The 23,981-nt window shown below is 38.1% G+C and overlaps 1 long non-coding RNA gene across 2 annotated transcripts in view; it reads left to right on the forward strand.

The window, feature by feature from the left end:
• Positions 1-23,981, forward strand: part of LOC145523559 (uncharacterized) — an 880,911-nt gene that overhangs the window by 724,323 nt on the left and 132,607 nt on the right. The window contains exons 9-10 of one of the 2 annotated variants that reach the window (XR_014066716.1): positions 12,319-12,472; positions 20,763-20,931. This is a non-coding gene — a long non-coding RNA (uncharacterized LOC145523559). Of the gene's footprint in view, positions 1-12,318; positions 12,473-20,762; positions 20,932-23,981 lie in introns of those variants that run through there. The other variant, XR_014066705.1, reaches the window with a different exon arrangement.

Genomic DNA, 23,981 nt, shown 5'->3' on the forward strand with positions numbered 1-23,981 from the left:
ATATATATTTGGTTTTCGTCCTGTTTCTGGCACAGAGTTCTTAAAACCCTTGATGTTTCCTAACTTATGAAAGCTATAAAGGTGTCTTTTGTTATGTTAATGAAGTTGTTTTTTGAATGCTCCTTGGCCACAGGTCACCTAAGGAAAGGGGCTTGTCACCAGAGGAAGCAGCGATGTGATTAGAGAGCTGAAACTTTCACCCTCACCTCTGACCTCCAGAGAGGGGAAAGGGGCTGGAGATAGAGTTCAGTTACCAATGGTCAGTAGTTTAATAAATCGTGCCTGGGTAATGAAACCTCCATAAAAATCCAAAAGGAGAGCATTCAGAGAACTTCTGGGTTTGTGAACATGTGGAGGTGCTAGGGGAGTGGCCCACTTGGACAGGTCATGGATGCTCCATGCCCTTTCCCCAAACCTTACCTTATGCATCTCTTCTATGTGGCTGTTCCTGAATTATATCCTTTTATAATAAATCAATAAGCTAGTAAGTAAAATGTTTCTCTGAAACCTATGAGCTACTCTAGCAAATTAACCAGAAGCACAAGTTACAATCTGGACTTGTGATTGGTGTCTGAAATTGGGGAGGGGGCAATCTTATAGGAGTGAGACTCTAACACTTGATATCTGATTCTATGTTCAGGTATATAGTGTCAGAATTGAGTTGAATTGTAGGATACTCAGCTGATGTGGGAGAATTATATGGTAGTATGGGGAACTTCCCAATACACATATGTTGAAAGGGGGTACAGAATTTTTAACAGTGTTTCAAGAATCAGTCATTTCTTCAAAAGAGGCAGGCATTTCTCCATGAAAAATGGATACGTGGATACTTTATTCACTGCTGTATCTCTAGTACCTAGTACACTGTCTGGCAAATAATTGGCATCACTAAAATTTCTTGACATATATTTAAAACTTAAAATGATGGCTAAAAGACAAAAAAAAAAAAATCAATTCAGATTTCTATTTTCTGCCTACATAGAATTATGTGGAGAGGATTTACCCTCCTGCCTGAAATTACTAAAACAGAAAAAAAATTAAAATGGGGACAATATCATAAAACAATGATTCTCAAAACATTGGACAATAGACAACAAAGCACACTGATCTCTAAGAGACAGTAATCAAACTTGATGAGCTCGCTGATTACCTTAGCTTACTTTCTTAAGAAAGTTTCCAGGGTGATGCACAGTGCGGGGGGCCCAAGAGGAGCATGACAGACTTTGCTGATGAGCCTGAGTTGACGGTTTGGGGATATAAAAGATGGCTAGAGTCCATAAGGCAGAGTGTCAGAAGAGAGAGGAGAAGAGAGAGGAGATATTGACCCCAAATGACACAGATGGCAGAAGTAGTAGACAAAGACATTAAAATAATTATGTAATTGAACACTAGACATTCATGAAGCTAGAGAAATGATTGAATAGGCTAAGTGGAAAGAAAAGAAAAGATTTAAAAAATAGATACACATAAAACTTCTGGAGATGCAAATGACAATATTTGAGATGAAAAATAAATACACAGAATGGAATTAGTGGCAGATTATATGCTGAAGAAAAAAATATTTAGTGACCATGAATGCATAAGGATAGAAACCATTGAAATGAAACATAGGGAAAGCAAACATACAAAGTGGACAGAGCATCCTACAAATCAGTGAAATGTAGGGAAAATTAAAACAACCTATAGAGGTAATTGTAATCTCTGAAAGAAGGTAGTGAAGCAGAAAATATATTTGAAGAAATGATGGCTGAAATATTTAAAGTTGATAAAATTATAAACTCACAGATTCGAGAAGCTCAACCAAACCTAAGAACAAGAAACTTGAAGAAAATTTTACCAAAGTCATGGTAATAAAATTGAGTAAAAATAGTGATCAAAAAATGAAAGCAACTGGAGAAGACACATTACATTTAGAATAAATATAATGGAGACAGCAAATTTCTTATCAAAACCGGTACAAACTAGAAAACAGTCAAGCAACTACTTTAAAGTACAGAAAATAAAAACTGACAGCATAGAACTCCTAACCAAGCAAAAATATTTTTCAAAAATGACAGCAATATACTTTTTCAGACATACTAAAGCTAAAATAATTTAGCAGACTCACACTACAAGAAATGTTAAAGGAAGTTCATCAAGCAGAAGAAAATCATGCCAGATGAGAATCTGAATATATACAAAGAATGAATAACATCAAAAATAGTAAAATAAAATTGATTGTTAAAGCAAAAGTAATAACAAAGTACGGTGGTATTTATAATGTGTAGAAATTATATGTATAACAACAATAATAAAAATGTTGGGAGGAGAGAAATCAAGGTTATTTTTATAAGGTTCTTATAATATATGTGAGGTAGTATAATATCACCTGAGGTTAAATTTTGACAAGATGCATTCTGTGATCTCTAGGCAATGAGTAAAATAGCAATAGTTATTGTAATAAGCAAGCAAAAATATACAATAAAATTATAAAATTTACTTAATCCAGAAGAAAGCTGTAAAATAAAAGTGAAAAAAGAGCAAAATGGATAAATAGAAAACAAATAGCAAGATAGACGTAAACCCTTACCACCTGTCTTATAAATGGCCTAAATATCCAAGGAAAAGGCATAGACCACCATATTGGATTAAGAATAAATAAGTAAAGCATGAACCAGATAGAGGCATACCTTGGAGATATTATTGGTTTTGTTCCAGACCACTTCAATAAAGAGCAATAAAGCAAGTCACGTGAATTTCTTTTTGTTTGTTTCCCAAGGCAAATAAAACAATAAACTATAGTCTATTAAGTTTGCAATAGAATTATGTCTAAAAAATTGTACATACCTTAATTTGAAAATACTTTATTGCTGAAAAAAAAACCAAAAAAACTACCATCATCTGACAATGCAGGGTTGCCACAAACCTCCAATTTGTAAAAAAAAAAGAAAACAAAAAACTTTCCCTTTTACCTGCTTCTATTTTGCTTAGATAGTTTTTCTTGAGAAATGGATAAGGATGTCAAATTATCAGTGATTCTGCCTTCCAAATGTGAATTTCTCAGCCCTAAGTGCACCCAGGAAGGAGAACCATACCTGCAATCTGGCAGCCATCAGACTGCAGCCACTCCCTATGGTGGTGGTGGTGGTGGTGTTCAGTTGCTCAGTCCAGTGTATTCTTGACTCTTGGCCAACCCACGGACCGCAGCATGCAGAATATTCCAATAAATATTCAGGAGTGATTTCCTCTAGGACTGACTGGTTTGATCTCCTTGCAGTCCAAGGGACTCTCTGGAGTCTTCTCCCACACTACAGTTCAAAAGCATCAATTCTTCAGTCTTCAGTTTTCTTTACTGTCCAACTCTCACATCCATACATGACTACTGGAAAAATCATATCTTTGACTTCATGGACCTTTGTTGGCAAAGTGATGCCTCTGCTTTTTAATATGCTGTCTAGGTTGGTCATAGCTTCTCTTCCAAGGAGCAAGCACCTTTTAATTTCATGGCTGCAGTCACCATCTGCAGTGATTTTGGAGCCCCCAAAATAAAGTCTGTCACTGTTTCCATTGTTTTCCCATCTATTTGCCATGAAGTGATGAAGCCAGATGCCATGATCTTCATTTTTTGCACATTGAGTTTTAAGCCAGCTTTTTCACTCTCCTCTTTCACCTTCATCAAGAGGCTCTTTAGTTCTTCCCTTTCTTCCATAAAGATGGTATCATCTGCATATCTGAAGTTATTGATATTTCTCCCTGGAATCTTGATTCCAGTGTGTACTTCATCCAGCCCAGCATTTTGCATAATGTATTCTGCGTATAAGTTAAAAAAGCAGAGTGACAGTATACAGCCTTGACATACTCCTTTCCCAATTTGGAATCAGTCCTTTGTTCCATGTCCGGTTCCAACTGTTGCTTATTGACCTGCATGCAGCTCTCTGAAGAAGCAGGTAAGGTGATCTGATATTCCCATCTCTTGAAGAATTTTCTACAGTTTGCTGTGATTCACACAGTCAAAAGCTTTAGTGGAGTCAATGAAGCAGAAGTAGATGTTTTCTGGAATTCTTTTGCTTTTTCTATGATCGAACGGATGCCTTTTCTAAATCCAGCTTGAACATCTGGAATTTCTTGGTTCATGTACTGTTGAAGCCTAGCTTGAAGAATTTTGAGCATTACTTTCCTAGTGTGTGAAATGAATGCAATTGTATGGTAGTTTGAACATTCTTTGGCATTACCTTTCTTTGGGATTGGAATGAAAACTGACCTTTTCCAGTCCTGTGACCATTGCTGAGTTTTCCAAATTTGCTGGCATATTGAGTGCAGCACTTTAACAGAATCAGAACACTGAGGAACTCAGGATGTGAAAAACTCAGGATTCTGGCCCAGATAGCTGATCTGCAAATGAAAGGAGTCATTTCAGTGATCCCAGATGGTAGCATCTTCCCTTGCATAAAAAAATGCTAATTTTAATTCCTTAACTTGGAATATCTGGTTTCCTTTGAAAATGAAAAGTGAAAGTGAAAGTCTTTCAGTTGTGTCCAGTTCTTTGCAACCCCATGTACTATACAACCCATGGAATTCTCCAAGCCAGAATACTGGAGTGGGTAGCCTTTCCCTTCTCCAGGGAATCTTCCCAACCCAGGAATCAAACTCAGGTCTCCTGCATTGCAGGCAGATCTTTACCAGCTGAGCCACAATTAACTGTAATCTTTTGATATTCAGGCTACCTGCCCTTTGTTGTAAGCTTCTATATAACCTAGTTCCTCATTTGCCTCCTCAGAGCAGTTTTCTCAGGGTTACTTGAGATGCTGTCTCCCAGGCTTGAAGTCCTTAAAATTCCCACCAAATAACATGTAATTCTCAACTTTCAGATTGTGACTGTTTTTTGACATTCTGAAGACAGAAATTTAGCTGTTTGATCCAATAAAATTGGGCTGCTAAAGATCCTCCCCAGTTGATAATCTTATTAATCAATAGGTTAGTTCTAGCTCTGCATTCTAGAATCTTGGACTCAAAGGCTCATTGGATCTCCCTTGTCAAGTCTCAGGACTGTTAACTCAGTTGAAAAAAGTACTGAGCATCCACTGTGTTTGGCACCGGGCTGGGCACTGGCTATATCACAGTGAACAAGATAGACCTTCATCAGAAGAACTCACTTTAACTTAAAGTGCACAAAGCAGAAATATATAGCAGAGCAACACTTAGTGATTATTTAAAATGAGGATGGTGAGTATATTTTCTTGCCTTACTAAATTTACAAAATAAGCTGAGAAAAATCTAGCTAAGAAGCGATGCCTACATAAACCAAGACCTCCAGGTTCTAACTCTTCTGTGCTTCTATAACTGACAAATTCTCTGTGAGTAAAATATTCTGTCTTTAGAAATGTTCATACAGTTAATCTGGCCTTCCTCATGCCCTGCAGGCTTGTGAGTCATTCTCTCCCTTTGAAACAATGGTGCATATTTCTGCTCTGCTTTGATCTCTCAGTTTTACTCTCAGAGCCAGTCTTATTGTCTCATTTCTAAGTTCTTGGGGGCATCATTTTATAGATTTCTGTATTCACAACCCTCAGAAGAAGTTTGAGCTCTTTTCTACTCCTTTCTAAGAGTGGACTTTGGCATTAATCCCTTTAAGTAAATGTATTATAGATTTAACACATTCCTTCTAATATCACTTTGTGTACCCAGCTACATGGCAATGGTGGTATTTCAGCTCTTAGTCCTGTAAAGAGCTATTAGTGATGATTACTAGAGTAGATATTGTTAATATGGTAGCTGTTTTGGCCTATAGAAATAAGTAGGATTTATGCAGTAGTTTTACAGTTATGAAATGAAATATGAATACTCAAATCTTTTATGATGACCACTGTAGCTTTGTTGAGACTAAGAATTTAAATTTACTTTTAGCAAGAGCCAATTAAGTAGTAGAGAGAAAATGAAATTGTATTTTATTCTAGATAACCAAATAGATGCTTTCTGATTCTATTTTTAAAGAAATTCCTTTTAAAGCAGACTTTTGAATCTGGGAGTCTTGAAGGGGTCATTTGACTTAACATCTTGTCTCTACACATTTCTATGACCAGACAACTATTGTTTAAAAATCTTTGTTGGAATATAGTTGCTTTACAATATTATGTTAGTTTCTGCTATACAGCAAAGTGAATCAGTTATATGTATGCAAATATCCCCTCTTTTTCAGATTTCCTTTCCATTTAGATCACCACAGAGCACTGAGTCGAGTTCCCTGTGCTTTATACATAGTAGTGTATATACATCAATTCCAATATCCCAATTCATCCCATCCTCTTCCCTCCTTGGTATCCATACACTTGTTTTCTACACCTGTGTCTCTATTTCTGCTTTGCAAATAAGTTCATCTGTACCATTTTTCTAGATTCCACATATAAACAATATTATATAATATTTTTCCTTTAAAGAGTCTAGAGATGGAAATTCCCCATGTCCCTTGTACACTGTTTTCAAGTTTAGTTTCCTATATAGTGCTTCTGTGTTCAAGAAACTCACAGTCTTATGGAGAAGACAAATATGTCCGTTCACAATTAAATATAGTGCGGCACATATTAATACAGGGATGTAGCAAATTCTCTGGGAGCACAGGGTCAGACAGTGTTTCACAAAGAAATCTTGCGGAAATGTGGAAAACTTTAGAATCTGCAAGTGCTTCTTGCAGTGGACTGTGTAAACCTTCCAATTTTAGTACACATGCTATAACACATGTTCCTTCTATGTTGTTAAACTTAATGCTGAGGTGGGAAGAGACACTAACTTCCTCTCATCAACTTCTCTTACCTGTAGAGATTCACATACATCCATGGATCTCACAAAGAATAATTATAATGAATTTCTAGATCTCTGCTGGAGAGGAAAAGAGACTTATTTTCATCAACAGGCAGTATTCAACATGTCTCAAGTTTGAAGGGTCAGCAGATTATCAATGTAACCAGGCCTAACATAGCAAGAATTGATTAAATGAACTCTGTCATCTGAAAGTTTCTTTTCTTTTCTTTCTCTTTCATGCTCAGTGGTACAAATGTTTGAATCCCAAAGCACCATGGCAGTGATTTCTCTCTCAAAATGTCTGGGGTCTCCAGCCTTGATATGTTCATTCATTGAAGATAAGATTCGGGTATGGATAGGGCCATAGATTCCTTCTGAAGTCACCCTAAATGCCAAGAGACCACTTTTCCAATTGAATCTTTATGCTGTAATTTGAATGTCCTAACTAAGTGGCCTTTTTCTTGCAGTGTAAATGGGATTGTCCAGCTGTCAGAGGATATTGCTCTTTGGTACCCAAATAATTAGACCAAGAGGGAGGTTAACAGATAATGAACTTAAGTGTTTGAGTAAACAACTCCCTTACGATCCTTTTTATCTTGTTGTCCAATATATTTTTTGATGAGGAATAATGAATTATCTCTTTCTGGCTTCATAGATTTCCTTCAGTGTTTTACTGAGCTCCAGTTCTCATTTTCCCAGCTATAGTTTTGGTGCCAGATACTGCTGCCTGGGGAAAAGGCAATGGCACCCCACTCCAGTACTCTTGCCTGGAAAATCCCATGGATGGAGGAGCCTGGTAGGCTACAGTCCATGGGGTCGCTAAGAGTCGGACACGACTGAGCGACTTCACTTTCACTTTTCCCTTTCATGCACTGGAGAAGGAAATGGCAACCCACTCCAGTATTCTTGCCTGGAGAATCCTAGGGACGGCGGACCCTGGTGAGCTGCCGTCTATGGGGTCACACAGAGTCGGACACGACTGAAGTGACTTAGCAGCAGCAGCAGCAACTGCTGCCTGGTAGAAATCTATCCTTGTTTTTTCATAGAACCCCAATGGGTTCATGATGTCAATGTATGCAGCTATAATCCACATCAATTCCCCAAGTACCCTTATAATAAAGGGTGCTCATACAACACCGTCTTAGTAAATGGAAGTCACAAGGAAACAGGGATTCCCAGATGGCACAGTAGTAAAAAATCTGCCTGACAATTCAGGAGCTGCAGGAGATGTAGGTTTGATCCCTGGGTCTGGAAGATCCCTTGGAGGAGGAAATGGCAACCCACTCTGTTATTCTTGCCTGGGAAATCACATGGACAGGATTCTGCAGGGCTACAGTGCATAGTGTCACAAAGAGTTGGACATAACTGACCATGTATGCTCCAGGTAGCGCTGCTGCACACCTCTTCTTTTCTTGATAAAACAGGATCAATTTAGCTCATATGAGCCTTTTGCCCTTCACATTTTACCATGTCTTTGGAGTGAAGGATTGATGACCAGTAGAAGGGAGTCACATCTGCAATCAAGGGAATTGAAGCCACAGTCTAAGGAGAGCAGATCAGATGTTATTGGAGGCCCCATTCTTCCATGACATCCTTGAGCAGCCACAGCAGTGCTGGATTGTTTCTACCATTTATGTGTATAACCCATGATTTGGCTGAGTCATCATGGTTGAGTTTCTGTTACCTGTAACTGAAGGCACTGCTTTTCTACTGATTGACTGCTTTTCCCTTTTCTTTGGTTAGGCCATTTGGTGTTATAGAAAGAGAACCTTTGATATTAGATACATCTTGATTCAAATTCGAATTCTGCCTCTTATTAGCCTGATCCTGGACAAGTCATTTTACTGCTGAATTAGTTTTCTTATATAAAAAACAAATAGTAATACCTTGCTCTTAGAATTGTTGCAGTACTAAAAAGGATAGTTATATCAAGACATTTAAAGATAATGTATTCAAAAAAGTTCTTTCTGGTGTCATCTCATTAAAACATCATTATTATCATCATCCATAAGTATTTGTTAATTTTGGGCTGCAAAAGACTCTTTGTTTGAAGCCCATTTAGGATAATTCCTAGAATTCTACCTCATTGCACAATGAGAAACACAAAACCTAAATTGTGAATAAAAGAGCCATTGCTTTCTCATAAACAAAAGACATAAAAAAGCGAGTATAGATCTTAAAAAATTCTATTCATTGAAGTAGAACTGGTTGATTTATATTCTGTCCTTAATCTCTATTTCCTAGAAATTGATGTCAGGAAAATATCCATGGGGAAAGAAATGGATATCAGCTGCCACAAACCACCAAAAAGTAGATCTCTTCAAAGTGAAAAATTTTAAATCCTTTTAGAAAAGAGTAAAATTCCCTTCATCATAGGTGGCAGGAAGCCCAGAAGAGAAGTAGGAAATTTAGATTCCAGTACCCCTGGGTTCTAAACTCAGTACCATTAATTACTACGCCTGTGACCTTGGCCAGGTTCAAAGTTAGGGAGCTTCAGCTTCTCTTAATGGACCTGTATTAATTATTTTAAAAGATCATACATATTAAGTATCTGATATATTTCTTTAGCACGAAACAAATACTTAATTTTCAAACAGAGCTATTATTATTTTAAGTAAATACAGTGGGAGGAATAGATATTTATACCATCATGTGCTGCGGGCCATTCTAAAGCAACTGTGCTGCTGACCATAAAACCTCCAATTACAGTAGATTGCAGAACCAGAAGCGTTCAGAGTCACTGTATTATACTATGTAAATCTAACAGTCTAAAATACTCAAGTCTTTTTTGGAGGCCACAGTTAGCTTCTGATCAGTTTTCCTAAAACATCTCAAATTGCTTCTACATCCTTGCCCGTTAAAAAAATTCACTCCATGGAAACCTTTTGCAATATTCTTCCTCTCCCCCAAATTGACAATAAAAGAGAAAATGGCCTTTAGTCATCTTAAACATAATTTAATTTAAAATTTTCTAGATATTTCTTTTCTGTTAAAAATTGAAATGGAGGGAGAGAGGAAGGTAGGAAAGAGGGAAGGAAGGAAGGAGAGTAGAAGTGAAGGGAAGAAGGAAAAGATTTATATCAGGATGATATTTGAGGGAAAAGGTGTCTGCAGTAGAACTGCTCTAAAATATACTTTTGCTGAGTGACTGAGAAGATCCTATCTGCCATGGGGAATAGTACTAATTAGTGCTCACCTCTGCTGGCTTCCTAAAGCCAATCACCACCAGTAAAAGTGGAGGGAGAAACAGCACCATACATCTCTGAGATTGTTCCATCTACTGCTACAGATGGCCGACAACTAAGCAGAATGTTTGCTTAAAATTGTTGTCAGTTACTTGTAAGCAAGGATTTTATAGAATAGCTTACTGAGTTCAAACTGTGTCATTAATGCTAAATCACAATATCATGCCACCAAAATGAAAAAAAAATATTAATATATCTGCTGACATATTACCATTATCCAAAACCTGTGTCTATGAAGAATGCTATTGATGGTCCTCATTTCCTACAGGAAAACCATCTGTCAGTGTAATGTGACAGGATGTGGTTTTATTAGGCATGGTGCCGTTAGAGCACTGATTAGAACTTGGAAAAGTGTCTTCCAGATAATATTTGAAGAATAACTATTGATGAATCAGATTCCAAGACATGTTACCAAGCCCAAGCTTGTTCTGGTTGCTGCTCTATATGCCAGGGAGACGAGTTGCTGGGGCAAGGAATAACTACTGTAATCAGAAAGCCAGCAGAGAAGGTGGCACAGTAGACTCTCAAAAAACCCATCTTGTCCCAGACTGGATTCAAGATCTTGTTATACAGAGGAGGGCAAGAGGAAGGGGCTCACTGCCATATGGACCAATAGCTTAGCAGGACCAATAACATCACCCCTTGACAGTTGCTTTCTTCAGGGAGGGGCTTGAGCAGGGACCCTCTGCAGCATGCATAAATGGCTGCTATACGTTGCACCTGACTCCGCCCCCCCATTTTATTGTTGTTGTTGTTTAGTCGCTAAGTCATGTCTGACTCTCTGTGACCTCACGGACTGTAGGCTGCCAGACTCCTCTGTTCATGGGATTTTCCAGGCAAGAATATGGAAGTGGGTTGCCATTTCCTTCTCCAAGGTATCTTTCCAACCCAGGAATGGGACCTGAGCCTCCTGCATTGGAAGGCTGATTCTTTACCACTGAGCCACCGGAGAAGCCTACACCATTACATGCAGACCCCCAAAAGAAACTGCAGTGGGGAGAATTTATTTTGGAGTTTCAGTAAAAATAATGAGAATAATTCATGCCTATTCATTATTTTACATAGAGGTCTTTACTCTCCTGAGTGGCAACAGAAATTCTTGCAGTTCTACTGAGTATTTTATTTTTGAAATGATTACATTTCTTTCCACTTGTAGTTTATTTAATCTTTGATTAAATACAGCATCCCTGGCAGCATTCTACTTTTCTTTCTTTTTTTTTTGGTATAAGGATGCCTATAACGGAAATGTGAACTGAGTGTTGTTATAAAGAAGAAAATCTTTAAAGGGCTTCAGAGAAGAGATGCAGTTTGAAGCAAGTCTTTAAGATGAATAATAGATTCTGAAGAGGCAAAATACAAGAAATCAGATCATGTACACAGTCACATTCAGAGAGTGGTGAGAAGTCCAATGTGATTGTAGTACAGAGGATGGACAGAAGTGGAGAGACATGGGAAAGTGGAGGAGAGATGGAAAGATAGGCCTTAAAAGATAAATTGGAGATAGACTATGTTACTGAAACTAACATGGCAACATCATTGACAAGCACCACCATTTACTTAGCACTTTCTCTGCTAGGTGTGATAAGCATCATATGTAATTTAATATTCTTAAGTGCTTCATAAGAACATTATTAACATCTCCATTTGATGAGTGAGGAGGCTGAGCCATAGAAAAATTACTTCTCCAAGATCACACATCTAGTAAGGGATGAAATCATAATTCAGCCCAGTTCTGTGGGATTCCAAAGCCCATTCACTTAACTGTTTAGTATATTGTTTCCCAATATGCGGTAGAGATTCTTCTGGTCTATACCAAGATGTATGCACATTATCCTTTAGGCAGGAAAAAATCAATGGAGGGCTTCAGGCAGGAAAGTGATGTGGTATAGAGGACAGTGTGACAGTCAAAGCAACATGGGACTGTTTCCTGAGCTATACGTATTGATATATCTATATTCATAGGTATACATACATATATATATATCATATTCATATATATTCAGCTATAGCTCTGTATCTATATTCATATCTACTGTTTGGCAGTGAAGAATATAGAGTAGATTGAAATAAACCCTAAATTTCTATGTTTGGATACTGGTTGAATTATAGGCCAATAAACTGAGAAAATAATGTAAAAAAATCAAGATAAGAGATAATGAAATTCATTTTGTACATGTTGAATTGGAAATACTTATAAAGCACCATGGACAGTTAACATTTGGATATCTTTCTTTAAGCTCAATGTCTTTCAGGCTCACACTATCCAGAATCATGAAAATGTTGTTAATTTTTTTTCCAGGGTCTAAACTTGGAGTCTGAAGTGAGATGAATGACAGTGCCCTTAAACACTATGACTGTCCACCTCTGAAACACATTAAGCACCAGGGTTTACGACTGGTTACACAGGACATGAAAAGGAATATGGCTCCCATCTCCCTCTGGCTCCAGGACTGGTATGAAAGAGAATAGAGTTCCCCAGCCATGTCCTTCTCACTCTGTTAGCTGACAGGCTCCTTGGAACATAGAGGGGCAGTTCAAAGACTTACTTTAGACTCCACAGAGGAGCTTTTAAAACAATGACTCCTTGAACCTGAACTTAATGAGTCCTGTATATCAGAATCAGGAATATAAATTCTTAAAAAGCTCTACAAATAGTACAAAGAGTAACTAACATTTCTAATAACCAACATGTATTGAGCACTTACGGCTGACCTTTTCTAAGTGCTATAAATGAATTCACATAATTAATCCTCCCTACAACCCTGGGAGATTTTTCTGAGGGTTTAGCCACTCATAAGCTGGTTTGGTCTATCTCACTCATATCCTCTAGCTTTTCTGCTATAGTATGCATGTTTAGTTGCTTCTGTCATGTCTGAAATAATGGTAAAACAACCTTCTGAATATTGTTTGCATGTTTTTCTCATATACTTAGATTATGATATCTGCTTAGTCACAGTGTAATTCTGATGGAAAGCAACCATGTACTGACACTAATCCATTGCAGATTTATGTTAATGTTGCTGCCCTATATGTATCTTTACTAACGTATTCTATGAGAAACATTTGTTCATCCCTGGTATTAACTGAATAATGTGCTAAGTGCTCAGGATACATAAGTAAAGTAATACATGGTCTCTGTGCCCTGGAGGAACTAAACAAACAAACAGATAATCTTTACGTCTCACCAGCTTTTATTCTCTTCCATAATTTTGTATCCCAAAGGGATCTTTTTCTCCTGTGTCTCCCCTGTTCAGGCTTCCCTGGTGGCTCAGCTGGTAAAGAATCTGCCTGCAATGTGGAAGAATTGTGTTCAATCCCTGGCTGGGGAAGATTCCCTGGAGAAGGGAATGTCTACCCACTCCAGTTTTCTGGCCTGGAGAATTCCATGGACTGTGTAGTCCATGGGGTTGCAAAGAGTTGGACACGACTGAGTGACTTTCACTCCTATGTGACAATCCAATCAGGAAAGGGTTTGAGGTACTTGAACACCTAAATTAATCTTTTAAAATATATATCACCTTCCCACCACTCACATCATTGCAATTATGGTTCCTTCTTGTCTCCTGTCCCCAATCTCAAGCTCCAGGACACCCCAAAGGGAAATTAGAAATTAACAAGATATAATAAAACCAAATTGGAAAACCCAGAACAAGTAGAGTTCTAAAAGACAAATGCTGGTGTCAATCAAAGCCTTAAGCAGGCCAGGTTAGCTAAATCAGTGTGAGCAACCTAAAAGCAGTAGGATTATATAAGGCAAAATCAAGAAAGCAAGACCTAGAGAGGTTCAGACTCACAGATACAGGACATAGGCAATTGTAATCACCTAATAGTGCCTGAGGATAGGGACTGATGGGCAGAGAAATGACAAGGTCCTGACCTTTTCTCTATTCATGGCTTAATGCAAATATTCAGCTTTGTTCAGATACAGACATTGGTAATAAAAGCCGACAATGCCAAATTATATGAAAAATATTTTGCAAAACTGGACATTCCAAATAAGACCGAAAAATGGCAACAATCCCAAGTTGCCTCTCAATGCAAGGCAATTTTTGGCTTTGTCCCTAGTTAATTCTCTGAAGGATCAAATTGTTTTTAACGTGTCATGGTGGTAGGTAACTAGATTTTTTTTATTATGTAAATGGGGATAGAATCCATAGAAGAGTGCCTTAGGAAAATAGATTTCATCTCCATGTAGTGATAATAATAATCCTAATAATATAGTTACATTTTACATTTATTAATTTAAAATGTTTATTAAATACCTGTGATAGACCAGGTCCTGTTCTAAGTATTAGAGCTATACAACCAATTATGACAGACAAAAATATCTTCTCTCATAAAGTTCATATTACATTCTAGTACTGTGAGGCAGACACTAAACATAAGTAAGTCATTTTCAGAATGTCTTGAAGGTTGAATGAATAAGTGAGATGACAAAAATAAAGTAAGAAGGATGAGGAATGCTGAGGGCAAGCAATGATTGCAATTAAAATACAATAGTCCCTGGAGAGGGTGATGAAGCAGCCATTCAGATTCCTGAAAGGAACTTCTCCCAGGGGAAAGAACAGCCAATGCAAACAATTTGAGGCAGAAGTATGCCTTGTGTGCTCAAAGTGGGGATCAGAGTGGCTGGAGGAGAGAGAGGGAGAGTGTGCTAGAGAGGGGATGGGGAAAGGGGAAGAGGAGGAGAGGGGGCCCTCATGGGACTGTGTTTCCAAAGAATTTGGATGAGGTGGAGGAGATACTGGGAGTTTGAAGCAGAGGAACACTGTGATCCAACGTTTCTTCTGACAGTAAAAATAGTGAGTGGGAGGCAAGAGTGTGTTGGCAGGGAGAGCAAGTGAGAGTCCCTGAGTGTTTGCTAAGCTCTATCCCAGTGCTGTGAACTTGGCATAAGATTCTGTCATAAGACTTTGAGGAATGTGATTCCATTTTACTGCTGAGGAACCTGGGACTGAAAGAAGTAAAGCCCCAGGTCCCATGCTGACGAGGTCTATAGAACTCTAAACACCATGCATTTAGGTGTTTTCCATGCTATGAATTCATAGAAACATTTATTTAATAAATAGACACATGAATCCAAGGGGATATAGCAGTGAGCAAGACAGATATGGTCCATGAAGAGCCTACTGCACGGGTTGATTTTAGAATTCTTTTAAAACAATAAATTTGTAGTTATAAATGATGACTAATGCTCCCAAGGGAAATGCATGATGTTATGAAAATGCATAAAACTTTAGTTTATGTAGCAAGGTCAGGAGAGGAAAGGCTTTGCAATGAAAGTGACAATCAAGCTGAAGCCTGAAGAAGACAAAGGAATTATTCAGGGAAAGAAGTGAAGGAAGATGGTTTCAGGCATGTGCGTGGAAGCAGCAAAGAGATTAAACTGTTCAGAAACTGAGGAAGACTGGTAATGTGCAGAGAAGGGGAGAGTGGTGACAGATGATGTGGGAACAGTAGGCAGAGGCCAGGTCTTGTCTGGTCTGATTGGCCATAGTGTGGAGTTTGGAATTTCTCTTAAATACTCTGAGAAGTTCTGAGTATGTTTTCTACAGGAAGTGGTCTGATTTAATTTGGATTTTACATGATCATTTGTGATTTGTGGAAGGAGAGTTTCTTGCTCTTTAACATCCTCCTTTCCTTAGGACCATGTTTTTGAATCCTGGCTGACCCTGAAGCTAGGATAATAAATTCAAGATGAGGAAGAGACAGAGATAACTTTTAGGAAGAGTAAGAGAAAGCCCAACTTGACAATGGAGACAATCTTCTCATTGATCTTCACTTGCCCACTCTACTCCCATCCCCCATGCCTATCTAGGCAGATTGGAACCCAATGGAACCAAGTGAACATCACTTCATATCAGGAAATGAGGAGAAAAAGATAGGAGACTGGAGGGTTGGAAGAAAAGAGGTTAAAGAGAAGAGAAGACATCCATAGGAGGTTTATTTTGTAATGAATGAAAGGATATGTTCCAATCTGCCCAGAACAGTCATGAAAAATAGAGAACATAAGGACTCTAACTTACTGAGAACCCATGGAAGAGGATGAATTGAAAGAGTAGAGGAGCCATTCTGGCCTCCCCACCACTGTAGACCCTGCATGGATTGGAGATTGTAGAAAACTAAATTGAATTAGAAGCATCTCAAGGCAATGACAACCACTATAAACAAACAAATAGGGCTTCCCAGGTGGTGCTAGTGGTAGAGTCTACCTGCCAATGCAGGAGATGCAGGAGACACTGGTTCAATCCTTGGGTGAACAAGATCCCTTGAAGTAGGAAATGGCAGCCCATTCCAGTATTCTTACCTAGAAAATCCCATGGGTAGAGGAGCCTGACAGGCAACAGTCCATAGGGCCACAAAGAGTTGGACATAACTATGTGACTGAGCACATAATAAAAGTAGTACTTACTGATAGTTTCCATGCACCCAAAGTAATTTGCCAGTGTTAGCACATTAGATCCTGCAACCACACTCAGAGGTAGAAACTATTACTATTCCCATTTTACAGAGGAATTAATGGAGGCACAGTGAAATTAGGGAACTTGCCCAAGGTCAATAAATTAGAAAGTGGGATTTATATAAATGTCATATTTTCTATTCTCTTTGTACTGCATCCAATACTTGAACTATTTCAAATCCTAAAAGATGGTGCTGTTAAAGTGGTTCACTCAATATGCCAGCAAATTTGGAAAACTTAGCAGTGGCCATAGGACTGGAAAAGGTCAGTTTTCATTCTAATCCCAAAGAAAGGCAATGCCAAAGAATGTTCAAACTACCGCACAATTGCACTCATCTCACACGCTAGCAAAGTAATGATCAAAATTCTCCAAGCCAGGCTTCAACAGTATGTGAACTGTGAACTTCCAGATATTCAATTTGGACTTTCAAAAGGAAGAGGAACCAGAGATCAAATTGCCAATGATCCACTGGATCATTGAAAAAGCAAAAGAGTTCCAGAAAAACATCTGTTTCTGCTTTATTGACTATGCCAAAGTATTTTACTGTGAGGATCAGAAAAAAATGTGGAAAATTCTTAAAGAGATGGGAATACCAGACCACCTGACCTGCCTCCTGAGAAATCTGTATGCATGTCAAGAAGCAACAGTTAGAACTGGATATGGAACAAACAGACTGGTTTCAAATCAGGAAAGGAGTAGGTCAAGGCTGTATATTGCCACCCTGCTTATTTAACTTATATACAGAGTACATCATGGGAAATGCTGGGCTGGATGAAGAACAAGCTGGAATCAAGATTGCCGGGAGAAAAATCAATAACCTAAGATATGCAGATGACACCACCCTTATGGCAGAAAGCAAAGAAGAACTCAAGAGCCTCTTAATGAAAGTGAAAGAGGAGAGTGAAAAAGTTGGCTCAAAACTCAACAGTCAGAAAACTAAGATCATGGCATCTGGTCCTATCTCTTCATGGCAAATAAATGCAGAGACAATGGAAGCAGTGAGAGATTTTATTTTCTTGGGCTCCAAAATCACTGCAGATGATGACTGAAGCCATGAAATTAAAAGGTGCTTGCTCCTTGGAAGAAAAGCTGTGGTCAACCTAGACAGCATATTAAAAAGCAGAGACATTACTTTATCAACAAAGATCCGTCAAGTCAAAGCTATGGTTTTTCCAGTAGACATGTATGTAATAGTTGGACCATAGATAAGGCTGAATGCTGAAGAATTGATGCTTTTGAACTGTGGTGTTGTAGAAGACTCTTGAGAGTACCTTGGATTGCAGGGAGATCAAACCAGTCAATCTTAAAGGATATCAACCCTGAATATTCATTGGAAGGACTCATGCTGAAGCTGAAACTCTAATACTTTGGCCACCTGATGTGAAGAACTGACTCATTGGAAAAGACCCTGATACTGGGAAAGATTGACGGCAGGCAGAGAAGGCGACGACAGAGGAAGAGATGGTTGAATGGCATCACCGACTTGATGGACATGAGTTTGAGCAAGCTCTGGGATTTGGTGATGGACAGGGAAACCTGGAGTGCTTCAGTCCATGGGGTCGCAAAGAGCTGGGAGCGACTGAGTGACTGAACTGAACTGAACCACATCCACTGCATTCCACCCACCGCCCCCCAACCTGAACTCATATTAGTTTCAGGATTCATGTCCATTAGTGGGCTGATATTTCAAAGTGCCATGGCTTCATTCACAACAGAATCAGGATATAGTCAAACAATGTAAAATTGCACAAACTGTGCCCTTGACAGCCTTCTCTGATTTGCCTCTGCTCCACTTCAATCAGCTGTGAGAACACTTGGGTAAGATTCTTCTGGGCTAATGATGAATAACTAATGTAACTGATCATTCCTTTCAGAGACCAGTGATAGTTCTAGTGCCAGGCACATGTTACAACTATTATGGATGATTTAGTTTTGATTAATATTTCATCATGTTTTCATAGTTTTCAGGAAATATATTTTAGTTCTTAGGTTTCCAAGGAACTGTACATCTCAAGATGAAATGATGAAACCATAGAAAACAGCTGCCATGAAGACAGTAATTATTGCTACTGGAAAATGTAGGGCATGGATCTGAAATGAAGATTAAGCTCTTTTCTCCCTCATTGAAGTGAGCTTTTCTGCATTAGTTGAATGCCTCCCTGAGTCACTACAAAATGTAGCCACTTAACCAGTGTTATGAAATATTTGGAACATTAAAAAACAAAAGATGTTACAAGAGGCATCAGCATTTAGAAAAAAGGACATATTTAGTTTCTACAATTGTAATTTTTATAATTATAATTTCTTTGTAATTGTTTCTAATACATATTTAAATGGATAGCCAGGTAAATATTTTTTATTAGGAATCTATACTTTTGTTATTGTTGTTCAATCACTAAGTCTTGTCCAACTCTTTATGACCCCATGGATGGCAGCATGCCAGGCTCCCCTGTCCTTCATTATGTCCTGAAGTTTGCTCAGATTCATGTCTACTGAGTCAGTGATGCTATCTAACTGTATGTAACCATCTTTTCCTCTGTCACCCCTGTCTCCTTCCCTCAATCTTTCCCAGTATCAGGGTCTTTTCCAACGAGTCAGTTCTTTGCATCAGGTGGTCAAAATATTGGAGCTTCAGCTTCAGCAGTCCTTTCAATGAATATTCAGGGTTGATTTCCTTTAGGATTGACAGTTTTTATCTCCTTGCAGTCCAAATGACTCTCAAGAGTCTTCTCCCACACCACAGTTCAAAAGCATCAATTCTTTGGCATTCAGCCTTCTTTATGGTCCAACTTTTATATCCATACATGACTACTGGAGAAACCATAGATTTAACTGCATACTTACCATGCATTGTTTTGCTACTATGGATCTCTCATTGGTATAGTACTACAACCTAATGCAGTCTCTATTATATAAAATATAAATTATGCTTGGCCTGAGGTAAATAGAGACACAAATACCTCATCTTTAAAAATAGGGTCAGGGAGCAGATATACCAACAATTCAGCTAGAATTCAAAATAAATGAGGTAATCTTATAAAATAGGTTGAATGAAAGGTCTGAGGGGCTGCAAAGAAGGCAGAGTTAGGAGAGATGAAATTTCCTGAAGAAGGTGCTATTAAACAGAATCTTGAATAATTGTCTGGATCTCAAATGTACAATAACTGCAAATATTAAGTCTTCAAGAAATATTGGCTGTATGAATGTGATTAAAAATCTAGTGGGTGGTACAGCCATTTTGAAAGACAGTTTGACAGTTTCTTATATATATAATACATATATTATAAATTATATATTCTTGCCACACAAACCAACAATTGCACTGCTTGGCAATTACCCAAATAGTTGATAACTTATACGGACACAAGAATCTGCACATGAATGTTTATAGCAGATTTATTCATAATTGCCAAAGTTTGGAATCAACCAAGATGTCTTAAAGTGGGAGGATAGATAAGTGAAAGTTCATATATCCAAAAATGCAATCTTATTCAACACTAAAAAGAAGTGAGCTATCAAGTCACAAAAATACCTGGGGGAAACTTAAATGTATGGTACTAAGTGAAAGAAGCAAATCTGAAAAAGCTACATACTGCATGATTCCAATTATATGGCAATGGGGAAAAGGTAAAACTGTGGAGACAGGAGAAAGTTCAGTGGTTTCCAAGAATGAGGGGAGGGATGAATAGGTGTAGCTCAGAGGGTTGTTATTAGGCTATTACGTTGGATGCATTATACACTTGTCCAAACCCATAGACTCTGCAACACCAAGAGTAAACCATAATGCATGCACACTACATACTTTTGGTGATTATGATTTGTCAATGTAATTTCATCAATTGTAACAAATGTATCACTCTGGTAGGAAATACCGATAATGGGGTGGTTTACATGTGTACCATTGGGGAATATATGGGAAATCTCTGTACCTGTCTCTCAATTTTATTGTGAATCTAAAACTGTTCTAAAAAAAAAGGTTTGTTTTGTTTTTTTTTTTATAAATAAGAACAACATAGTGGCAAAGAAAAGAAAGAGGAAGCGTTCAGGAAGGGACAAATGGGAACAACATTCTAGACAGAGAGATCATTTCCCTGTATCCTTTTAGTAAGAATATAGACCTATAGTGAGACTAAAGAAGACTTAACTGAATTACACACTGTGGCTGTCGCAAAGTGGAGAAAGAACTGGCTATGGTTTGACACATGTAAGAAGTGTGATATTAGGAAGGATGTGTGAACATAATTTCAAAGATGTGATTATTTTCTATCTTTCTGTGTCTCAGGCGATGGCTGTACCATCCATTCAGCTGAACAAGTCAGATTCCTAGAAATTGTCCTCGACATGCCGTGAGTTCTGTTGACATTATGTCCTGGCACTGGGAAACAGTCCATTTTTCCATATCCCCACCACCTTTAGTTTTTGCACATTAAATTCTTAAAATTCCTTCTAAATGGTTTCTCTTCATCCACCCAGACTCTTAATTCTGTTCTCTACTTTGCAACTAAAGTGATCTTTTAAAAAAGCCTATCTTCTTTGGTAAAACTTTTATCTGGTTTGTCCTTAACATGGTACAAAAATTCTTTATGATGTATTCCCTGCCTCCATATCCAGTCTTATTTCACACCATTCTCATATATCATTATAAATTGTCTTTCAGTGGACAAACTTACATTTAAATGTATGTGTGTGTGCTTAGTCACTCAGTCGTGTCTGAGTCTTTGCAACTCCATGGACTGTAGCGCACCACAGTCCTCTTTCTGTAGAAATTTCCAGGCAAGAAAACTGAAATAGGCTTCTATTTCCTCCTCCAGTGGCTCTTCCTGACCCAGGGATCAAACCTGCATCTCCTGTGTCTCCTGCATTGGCAGGCAGATTCTTTACCACTGAACCATGGGGAAACCCCTACATTTGTGTATACTTGTGTAATTAATTTTTTCTTACCAGGGAAATCCATATTCTTATATGAACTCTGCCTCTAACTTTGCATCCCAACTGTATGATTCTGAGAAGTTACTTAAACTTTTAAACTTTATCATTCTGTTTCTTCATCTCAAAAGAAAATAGAATGGAAATATCTATTGAGTGATTTTATAGATTAAATGGAACAATAGTCACAAGAGTTCTGAGAACAATGCCTGACATAGTACATTCTCAATATATCAGACCTACTAGATACAGAATGTCAATGCATGTAACAAAATCTGGTTCTGCATTGATTTGCGTGTTGCCTGACCCAGTTGTATAATCCCTCAATGAATATTTTTAAATAAACAAATAATAAATGATATAAATTCAAGGGTGTACACTCAGTTACACAATGGAATACCGTTTCATACTTATGGAATTTAAAGGCTAATATACATATCTATGGGCTTCCCTGGTAGATAAGCTGGTAAAGAATCCGCCTGCGATGCAGGAGACCCCAGTTCGATTCCTGGGTCAGAAAGATCTGCTGGAGAAGGGGTAGCTACCCACTCTGGTATTCCTGGGCTTCCCTGGTGGTTCAGCTGGTAAAGAATCCACCTGCAATTCAGGAGACCTGGTTTCAATTCCTGGGTTGGAAAGATCCCCTGGAAAAGAGAACGGTTACCCACTCCAGTATTCTGGCCTGGAGAATTCCATGGACTGTATAGTTCATGGGGTCACAAAGAGTCGGACATAACTGAGTGACTTTCACTTTCATACATGTCTACAATATTGACAAGGAATCCAACTGATTTCTATATTTGAGTCTTAAAAGATGATAATTTGGGTGTGAATTCTTAGTCCACCTGCCAATGCAGGAGACACAGGAGATGCAGGTTCAATCCCTGGGTGGGGAAGATCCCCTGGAAAAGGAAATGGCAACCCACTCCAGTATTCTTGCTTGAAAAATTCCATGGACAGAAGAGCCTGGTGGGCTATAGTCTACGGAGTCTCAAAGAGTTGGACACTACTGAGCGTGCATGCATATCTTAGCCTTGTAGGACAAGAAAAACAAATTTTGGTGATATTTAGATTAAGCTCATTTGGGAATGGAGAAGGAAATGGCACCCCACTCCAGTATTCTTGCCTGGAGAATCCCATGGACGGAGGGGCCTGGTAGGCTCCAGTCCATGGGGTCGCACAGAGTTGGATACGACTGAAGCGAATTAGCAGCAGCAGCATTTGGGAATATTGGTTTTCCATAACTAGACTCACAGGACATGGCTATAAAAACAAGAGTCCTAATTTATTGGCTTAGAATGAGAGATTTAACTATACAATGTATATGGCAGTTTTTATTTTTATTTGCACATCTTCCCTTAGGATAGTCTATATGAAAAGCAAATATTATAGAAAATGTATTTGTTAGTCATGAAATCAGAGCAAAGGGCATAGTTGGATAATGTTTGTAACTAGTGACAGTAGGCTAATCATGGATGTTACGATCCAGCCTTCTTCACTTTATGAACACAATGACAATAGACACATTACCTCCCCATGAATTGTCCTGACCCAGTTGTGGTTTTGTTGATAGTGTACCTTTTGCTAGACAATACACAGGCCATTTGTTTATGTTTATTGTTTTCTTTTTCAGATTTTTGCTTAGACTGAAATTTTGTGACTATTAAGTCAGAAGAAAACAACTTGTTCTTTCTTAACTAGACTGAGGCATTTCATAAATCTTCTCAGTCATAGTTCTACAGATTGATTTTAGGGTAGTGTTATTGTTATTTAGCATTTTAACTAAGAGTTAATTGCATTCTTTGTGTTGAGGTTTTACTGTTCTCATTCTGGAAAAATTTGCTGATGTTTACAATATGCTGAATACTATCATAATATTAAATAGTTAACTTTTCCAGTATCTTTTCATTTCATGTTTGGGCTATTTTTTATATATGGACAATTTCATTGTTATAGTTGTTGTTTTTAATGTTTCCTTCTTATGATAATCAGAAAGGAACCTTCCAAAATTCAACTGAGGGAGATTTGTGGAATAACAGAAAAGAAAGGAATGTGCAGACCTGATGGCAGCATTTTATTTTATTTTGAATTTATTTTTAATTGGAGGATAATAGCTTTACAATATTGTGTTGGTCTCTGTCACATATTAACATGAATCAGCCATAGGTATACATGTGTCCCCTCCCTCTTAAACCTCCTTCCCACCTCCCACCCCATTCCACCCCTCTAGGTCATCACAGAGCACCAGGTTGAGCTCCCTGCATCATATGGCAACTTCCCACTGGTCATCTATTTTACATATGGTACTGTATATGTTTCCATGCTACTCTCAGTTCGTGCCACACTCTCCTTACCCCACTGTGTCTACACCTCTTTTGTTTATGTCTGTCTCCATTGCTGGGTGGCAGCATTTTAGATGTACCTGCCCTGGAGATTTACTTGCACAGAAGCTAAGACTCAGGCAAGGATGCTGATTTCTTCAGTTTACAGTTGTCATGGAATTGACTTTTATTTAAAAGGAAATAAATGTTCTCTCTTTATGAATAAATCTTCACAAATTATCTTGAAGCCTTTT

This window comes from Giraffa tippelskirchi, chromosome 2, assembly GCF_054371585.1.
Source record: "Giraffa tippelskirchi isolate mGirTip1 chromosome 2, T2T-mGirTip1v1.2.pri, whole genome shotgun sequence".
In the NCBI taxonomy this organism is placed as follows: domain Eukaryota; kingdom Metazoa; phylum Chordata; class Mammalia; order Artiodactyla; family Giraffidae; genus Giraffa; species Giraffa tippelskirchi.